The sequence below is a fragment of the Mesoplodon bidens genome (genome assembly GCF_964165515.1).
Source record: "Mesoplodon bidens genome assembly, chromosome: 11".
Taxonomy (NCBI): domain Eukaryota; kingdom Metazoa; phylum Chordata; class Mammalia; order Artiodactyla; family Ziphiidae; genus Mesoplodon; species Mesoplodon bidens.
The window spans coordinates 74,326,675-74,336,196 of NC_138167.1; positions in this window are offsets into that span (position 1 = coordinate 74,326,675).

Genomic DNA, 9,522 nt, shown 5'->3' on the forward strand with positions numbered 1-9,522 from the left:
GGATGTACAACCTACAGGCCAGAGAAAGCCTTGCTATGTAAGAGTCCAATGGGGGAAAAAAATTCCAGAGCCACAACGAACCATAAAGTGGACCTGAATTTGCAAAACAGCTTCTGTTTTATTTGTTGGTTGGCTTGTCCTTTGCTTTTCTAAAGCAAAAACAATAACAAGAAGGCTGAAATGCTGCTAACTTTGACGCTATCTAATAGTGTTGGCCCTGCTCCTACAAGCTCCCCGCTTGTCTGTGTCTGAGCAAAAATAAAATGCAAGTATGTTATCTGGGGTAGGGAGAAAGACATGCATTCCCATTATCACATTAGCAGATTAGCTAGACTCCACGAGCAGGCCCCGAGGAAACGGACACAGGATGGCCACATTTCAACTGGGAGGGAAGAGGGTCAGAAGGGTCCTGAGTAGGAGGAAAGAGTCGGGTGCCTCAGTGTCAGGGCTTCTCAAAACAAGGGCCAATAAGGGGATAATGGATGGTAGGCAGGGTGAGGAAGCAGCCAAACTGGCCAAGAGATCTGAAAGGGGACATCCAAACATGCCAATGGGCGGCACCCATGTCTCCATCTCACTTAGAAGCAGCCCTAAAAGCCCAGTTCCTCAGCCTGTCACTACCACATCCCCACAAAGTCCATTATTATTGAAAGTAACCACTCTTGGGGAGGCCTGTTTAAGATGTTAACTTGTTGCTTTCATTATTAGACACTTATTACACACACATACACATACACACACACACACACACACACACACGCCAGTGGAATTGGACCCAGTGAGACCCCATAGAAAGACCTCTTTGGGTAGTCAGAGTTTCAACCTGGGGCCTTTGGGCTTCAACAGACTCCCGGGAGTTCTGAGGAGAGCTTTGACGAGAATTTTCTTAAGGTTTTGGCAAGATTCTGTTTTCCATTGGGTATTTCCTACCTTATGAAAGGAAAAATTCTTAACTTCTGTATTTAGAAACTTAATACCAAAAAAAACAAAAACAAAAGCAAGGCCTTTTGCATGTGGAAGACAGAAAAACCCAGAAAACCATGCTCAGGAGGCCCCTCAACCCCCTGACCAGTCAGTCAGCAACGTTTGTCGCCCACATGGCTCGATGCACCACACTGAGTGGGACACACACAGAGCAGCCAAGGGCTCGGCCCCTGAGGGTGACCAGCATGTTCCCTTCATTTAACAGAAACACAGAATCCTTCCTAGAAGCAAGGCTTTGTGCTGTTCTCAGACAAGCGTCCTATTTTCAGAAATAGACACAAATAATTATAGGAAATGGAAGAAGGTGGTAGGCCTTATAAGAGGGGTTTAGACAAAGTGCTCAGGATGATGAGTTAAAAGGGAATGAGCTTCCACTGAGGTAACCAGAAAAGGCCCCATAAAGGAGATGGCAGCTGAGTTAGGGATGGACCAGGAGGCTCCTAGGCATAGTTTTCTCTCAGAAATGAGGCAGGAGGGTGAGGTGGTGAATATCATGAGCTGTAGAGCCAGGATGCCTGGCTTCCAACACAGGCTTTGCTGCCAACCAACTGCATGAGGCCCTCGAACAAGCTTACTTATATTTCTGAGCCTCAGTTTTCTCATCTGTGAATTGGGGCCAACAATATCTACCCCTTAGGGAGAGCTGAAAGGATTCAGTGAGGCCATTAGTGAAAAACTCTTGCCACAGAAAGTACTCATGAGATGTTACCTCATAATTTGTTTTTTAAAAGATGGGGATTGTGAGGACAGGAAAGGATGGCCAACAGGAAGTCTTGATTGTACAGTGGGGAACACAATACTCAGAGGTATAAGATAAGAAGTTTTGATTTGCTGCCAAAAGTGCCATCTTGAATGAGATAACACAGAAGGACCAGCTGACAGAATCCAAGTCAAACGCCATTGTCAAGGCAAGGAGAGCCTCTCACAGGGCAAACAAGAAGGTTCTTTGGCCCAAACCCCATTGTCAAAAAGGTCTCAAGTTTAAATTCTTGACATTACTCCAACTGAGTTTATACATAGAAATACAGAGAGCCACTACCATCCAACGTGAACTTACATAAACATTTAATTCCACCAATATTGGGGGATTTCTTCCTTCTTAATATACCAGTTACTTCAAAATAAGGAAATGGTTCAGGCTCCGCTTGACCTCTAAGGTCCTGAAAGGCAGGCTTAGGTAGTCTGAGGTCTCCGATCAAGTCCAACCGATGATGCTGCTTTTAAACAGCAGCCATGCAGTGTCTGACCTAATGCAGCCAGGCTCTTAAGCCACTTTATTGTATTTGGACCTGCAGAAATGAGACCAACAGGTTCACCTGCACATCCAACAGCACGAGAAAGTGCACAGAAGCAAGAAAGCCAGGTGCAAGCAGAAGAGAGCAAGTCATGAAGACTGGGAGAGTGTGGCGTCCATGAAAGGAGGGACAGGCCCTGGGGCTGGAAACGCAAGTTGGAACCATTTTGTGGAGGAGATCACCACTAAAAATTCATGTCAGCTTTTAATGGTACTTGCCAATTTACACAACTAACAGTTAAGCCATATGGAGTCACTTCTCTCTTCCTGATCAAGGGCAATCCTGTGGAAAATAGTATAGCAGTGGGCCATGAGCAGCCAATACTCAGAGCAGCTGAGTGCAGATGGGTGCCCCTGGCCAACAAGGAGATCAATTTCATCCACTTAGGCTGGAAGGGAAATCTAGGCAGGAGGAACAGCATGAGCAAAGGCCACTCAAGCCACGTCTGCCCAAGCTGTCTGGCGTGTGGTTTGGGAGATGATGTAAGCATTCCTTACCAGATCACAGAACATAAAGCAGAGAAGGGGGGAGATAAGGCGAGAGGAATAGGCAGAACCAGCTCACAGAGGATTTTTCTCTGCCATGCTACAACGTTCAGAGTCCATTCTGTATTCATAATTATGATACCCACGTGAATAACAACCGTCTATGATTTATGTCATGGTTAGTGTAGGCCAATGTCCGAGAGCTTTACGTTTGTTTTCTTTTTAACCCTTATGACATCACTGTGAGAGTGTGATTAGCCCCACTTTACAGATGAGGAAACAGAGGGTGAAGACATTAAGTAACTTGTCTAAGAGCAGACGACTAATAAAGCTGGGATTAGAACCCACTGCCCGAACATGTGTTCACACCACCATAATGCATGTGGTTTTTAAGCAAAGGAGTGATGCATTTTAAATATTGCCCTGGGGTGCCTCCATCCTCCCCTTGCTGGCTTCCCTCTGACACACACCTCTGGGTGCTTCTGCCTCTCATTTTTCAGCTAAAAAAAACTTTGGATCTTGGGTATCTAGAAACCACTCCCAGCTGCTGAAGCCTCTCCCACTGATACCCGAACTCTCCCTTTCCTCCCCGTCCTCTAGGCTCCCTTGACAAATGTTCCCCTCACATCTCAGGAAAACCAAGCTGGAGTCCCACCCTCCCACTCACACACCCCAGGCAGATCTGACCCTGAGCTGCACTGCCTGTCCAGATGGGCCAGCCTACACCTTGGTCTCCTCTACCCAAGGGCAGAGCAGAACAAGGGGCTCAGGGGTCCTAGGTGGAGAGGACAGACTTCCGAACGGACAGTCAGACAATACATAATGGTCAGGGCTCTGATTGGCTGATGTTGGAAATTCAGCAAATGGAACAGCCTACAAGCGTATACTCTAGGGCTACAAAGGAGTTCTTCCAATGAAGGGAGGCCAGGGGACGGGATGCAGGAGGACCACAAAGGTGGGTGTAAGCTGCTGTCAGTGTTCTATTCCCCATCCTTACAGTCTTATTTAAAATAAATTAACATCTTAATAAAAAGAGGGCCTTGCCCACAGGTCAAACAATGAACGTGTGTCATGGACCAAGGATTAGAATGGATCAAGTCTGTGCTCCAAGGTCAGGTATGCATATATCTCCACAAGGCAAAAATTATTACGTGATGAATGAGTTCCCACAAGGAAAATTGCTCTTAAGTTATGGCTTGAAGGAGTCACGAGAAGCAGGGAGGGTTCCCTACAGTGCTGATCATGTTCTTATTCTTCATCTGGGTGCTGGGTACTTGGATGGATTCTCTTTACGAAAATTCAGCGAACTATATACATTTATGATATATTTGTATGTATCCATTTTTTCAAGGCTAGAAAAGAACCATTTAAAAAAATTTTTTTAATTAATTAATTTATTTATTTTTGCTGTGTTGGGTCTTCATTTCTGTGCGAGGGCTTTCTCTAGTTGCGGTGGGCGGGGGCCACTCTTCATCGCAGTGCACGGGCTTCTCACTATCATGGCCTCTCTTGTTGCGGAGCACAGGCTCCAGACGCGCAGGCTCAGTAGTGATGGCTCACGGGCCCAGTTGCTCCGCGGCACGTGGGATCATCCCAGACCAGGGCTCGAACCCGTGTCCCCTGCATTGGCAGGCGGATTCTCAACCACTGCGCCACCTGGGAAGCCCCCATTTTTAAAAATTTTAATTGCTCTACTTGTATTTAAGATCTGGCAGACCCAATATCCATATGTAAGAGCAGTAAATATTCCAACACAAGACTGGAAGCACACATCAAATTCTGTCTTTTGGTGAACTCCTTCAGGAAATAGGCTAGTAGCCTGTGTCAAGCTGAGCCGTACTGAAGCCCAAGGGAAAAAGTTGGTAATACTGATCCTGTCTTTGTTTACATTTTTGATATTTTGTTCATCATGGATTATTTTTTGCATTAATTTTTATTTCTTTTTAATATTGTACAAAGATGTTTTTATATTGATGACTGAGCTTTTGGTGCCCCCCCTTTTCTATAATTACATTTATTTATTTTTTTTATTTTTTTTATTTTTTTGGCCGTGCCACACGGCATGTGGGATCTGTTCCCCAGCCAGGGATCAAACCCGTGCCCCCTGCAGTGGGACTGCAGAGCCTTAACCACTGGACTGCCAGAGAAATCCCATCTTGGCCCCCCTTTAAATTTTGTACCACCCAAGTCCCAGACCTGGTGGTCACCAAAAAGAGCTCATCGTTGACTCAGCTCATCCAAAACCTAAATTCCATCTTCCCCGAGGAAATGCCCATGCTACCAAGAGCCACAGGATGACTCTGATAATGAGACTTTCAAGCCCCTTAGCAATAATGTTGACCTGCATTTACAAAGTGCTTCCACATGATATCATTTGTCCTCACAGTAAGCTTGGTGACAGCATGAGTATTATCTCATTTTGCAGGTAAAATATGAGGATTTGCCTTGGTAGGAAATTAACCTTTCCAAGACAACTTTGAGCAGGGACAGTGTGTAATTAATCTCTGTAGCACACAGTGTCTAGCACAACTTTTGCAGTTCATGAGTCAGACTGCATGCCTGCAAATCCTGGATCCACCATCTCCTGGATGGCTCTTGACCTTGGGCAAATTACTGAATTTCATTAAGCATCCATTTTCTCATCTGCAAACTAGAGCTAAGAATAATTGATTTGCTGCTGGAGAGGGTGTGGAGAAAAGAGAACCCTCCTACACTGTTGGTGGGAATGTAAACTGGTGCACCCACTATGGAGAACAGTATGGAGGATTCTTAAAAAACTAAAAATAGAGCTACCATATGATCCAGCAATCCCACTCCCAGGCAGATATCCAGAGAAAACCATAATTTGAAAAGATACCCACACCCCAATGTTTATTGCAGCACTATTTACAATAGCCATGACGTGGAATCAACCTAAATGTCCATCAATAGATGACTGGATAAAGAAGATGTGGTACATATACACAATGGAATATTACTCAGCCATGAAAAAGAATGAAATAATGTCATTTGCAGCAACAGGGATGGACCCAGAGCTTATCATACGAAGTGAAATAAGTCAAAGACAAATATCATACGATATCACTTATATGTGGAATCTTAAAAAATGATACAAATGAACTTATTTACAAAACAGAAATGGACTCACAGACATAGAAAACAAACTTGTGGTTACCAAAGGGGAAAGGTGGGGGGGGAGGGATAAATTAGGAGTTTGGGATTAACAAATACACACTACTATATATAAAATAGATAACCAATAGCATAGGGAACTCTACTCAATACTTGTAATAACCTATATGGGAAAAGAATCTGAAAAAGAATGTATATATGTATATGTATAACTAAATCACTTTGCTTGTACCCCTGAAACTAACACAACATTGTAAATCAACTATACTCCAATATAAAATTAAAAATTTTTTTAAAGAATAATTGATTTATTGTGAGGATTAAATAAGGTTATCCATATAAAGCACTTAGCAGTGTGTTTGGCACAGAGTAGGTGCTTAATAAATATTAACTATTATATTGCACGTAGTACAGGCTTGAAATCTTCACAGAGAAGAATGGGATGCCACACACAGCAGGCGGTCAGGATAAACTTTGGTACGGACCCCTTTTAACTACCATCAAATTACCCTGAGCAGGGAGCTTTCATCAGAATCCATTATCAGAAAAATTATCTGACTGCTGGAAATAGACAAAAGAGATTATTGAGCACTCTTTCAGGACAGTGCTGGTCTTGAGTTTCTATTTCCTGGGCTATTTTACAACTCTGTATGGGCAGAGGTTGACTTGTAGAATTTTGTCTGGTAAAGATGCAAATAGTTTAAGTCTGGGGGAGCAGATACCCCATAGATTATGACATATGACCCTGTTGGACTTAAACCCAGCAATCTATTAAATTAGTTATATATACAATTACATATAATGTAATACATAGTTATATTATATAATATATTATATATAATTATATAATTGCCCATATGTATATAACTACATATAATTATACACATATTATATATAATTAATATTATATATTATATATAATTAATGTACGTATGTGTATAGCCCTAGCTTCTAAAATGCTCTTTGGACAGGTTTCAACATATTACTGATTCTCTAATTAATTAATGCATGGAATAAAATCTTTGACATGTATTCCTTTTATGTTTGCATGAGTACTTTTTAGGTTTTTAGAATCATGCTTTTTTAGGCTTTTGAAAAGTATACTTTTACACCATACATAGAGAAGGCCCAAAGGGGTTCTAAAAAAGGTCTTGAAGGAAACCACATGATTCCTGGCTGCAGAAGAGCATCCCAGCAACACCGTTCAAGCTTCAGTTGGCCACTGAGCAGCCCTGACCCTGGCTCCTGGCTCAAGCACAAGCAGCATGAGAGCTTTAGGACTTTTCTACCAAGCGAGGCAAGTGGGACCACTGAAGATCTTTCCTCCCTGCTTCCAAACACCATTCCTGGTCAGAGCAGAGGCTGGACCAGCCCCCTGGGGTTTACCAATTATTTGGTAAAGTACAGAGATTAACCCTCTGTACAAATTTCCTCACATTGTTCTGCCTGGCTCTAGATGCTCCCACATGGGATGATCTAGAGATAAGTGACAGGAAAAGGATGGAGTATCTGGGTCCCCCCGTACATACATCCCAGTCATTCTGCTATTACCTCCGAGCCACTCAAGATGGATGTGACCTTGTCTCACTTTCTCATTCTGCTACTTTCTGGCAAAAGCTAGAATTAGAAAGTCCTTTACCTCCTTCAGAATCCCAATGGAAATCCCTTCCTACTGGGGGTAGAATAAAACCTTGGGGTTGTCCAGTGGAGCTTGTGGAAATGAGCAGCTGTCTTTGAGTTCTGCCTTTGTGGTGCCCAGTGGTGAACATTAAAAAGGGAGCCACGGGCTTCCCTGGTGGCGCAGTGGTTGAGAGTCCGCCTGCCGATGCAGGGGACGTGTGTTCATGCCCTGGTCCAGGAAGATCCCACATGCCGTGGAGCGGCTGGGCCCGTGAGCCATGGCTGCTGAGCCTGAGCGTCCGGAGCCTGTGCTCCACAACGGGAGAGGCCACAACGGTGAGAGGCCCGCATACCGCAAAAAATAAAAAAATTTAAAAAATAATAAAAAGGGAGCCACATTCTGGTACCGTCTTCCTTCAGCCCAGCCTGCAATCTGCTGGTAGAGACAAACGGGGTGGATTCAAGATCTATATTGGGTAGAATTATTAGGACTAGTTGATGAATTGGAAACGGGGGATTAGGGAAAGGAAGGAATCGAGATTGTATTAGTCAAAGTTCTCCTGAGAAACAGAACCAATAGGGTAGATATAGACATAGATATGTAGATAGCTAGATATAAACAGATATATAGAAAGAGATTTATTATAAGGTATTGGTTCATGCAATTACGGAGGTGGAGAAATCCCACAATCTGCCATCTGCAAGCTGGAGATCCAGGAAAGTTGGTGGTGTATTTGGAAGGTCTGAGAGCTGGAGAAGCAATGGTATAGATTCCAGTCCAAGTCCAAAGGCCTGAGAACCAGCGGTACCAAGGGCAGAAGAAGGTAAACAGCCCAGCTAAAGCAATCAGGCAGACAGCAAATGCAACTTTCCTCCACATTTTGTTCTGTTCAGGCCCTCAGTGGATTGGATGAGCACTCCCCACATTGGAGAGGGCCTTCCACTTCACTGAACCCACCAATTCAAATGCTAATCTCTTCCGGAAACACCCTCACAGGAAAACCCAGAAATAATGTTTACAGGTATTTGGGCATCCTAGGGCCCAGTCAAGTTGACACATAAAATTGGCCGTCATAAAGATGATATCCAAGTTTTTAGTTTAGATAACTAGATGCAAGGTGCTGTCATTTACTGAGATGGAGAAGACAAGGAGAAATAAATCTGGAGGTAGGAGCATCAAAGGGAGAGTAGCTAATCTCCCAGTTCCTGTTACAATGGGGAGCCTTTGGTACAACAGGGGTAGAATTACACAGAGGGGAAATTTGATTCATTTTATCAACCCAGTTTTTGGTAGTAGACATTTTTCATCTACTAAAATCTTTGCATTTTGGAAGACCCATTTGCCTTTTGTTCACCTTACAGACAGCTGAATGCCTGAGTCAAGAGTGACCATGGGGTCGTTTTCTGAAACTGTACAGTTAGCACCTGTTTCACCAACTTTCCCTCTCAGAATCCTGATGCTTTGCTCATTTACGAAGGATACAACCTTGTGCCTTATGCCTGGTGGTATCAACCTCTTCAGAGAGTGTAGTGTAACTCTTTGCTTTAATTGGTTTGTTTCTTTTGTCACTACTGCTCTGTTTGGGTTTATTTGTTTGCTCTAAAGATTAAATTGTTTAAAAATTTAGCATCATAGGGCTTCCCTGGTGGCGCAGTGGTTGAGAGTCCGCCTGCCGATGCAGGGGAAATGGGTTCGTGCCCCGGTCCGGGAAGATCCCATATGCCACGGAGCAGCTGGGCCCATGAGCCATGGTCGCTGAGCCTGCACGTCCGGAGCCTGTGCTCTGCAATGGGAGAGGCCACAACAGTGAGAGGCCCGCGTACCGCAAAAAAAAAAAAAAAAAAAAATTGTAGCATCATAATTGTAATTCAAGAGCAAAATCTTACAGTCTTCGTTGTGCTTTGTGTAATGGATTAATGAAAGCAAGTAAACAGCCGTATTATGTGGAGTAACTGAGGAAGCGCAATGCTTTGTTAGGCTAAGTTAACAAATGAAGTAATTTCAT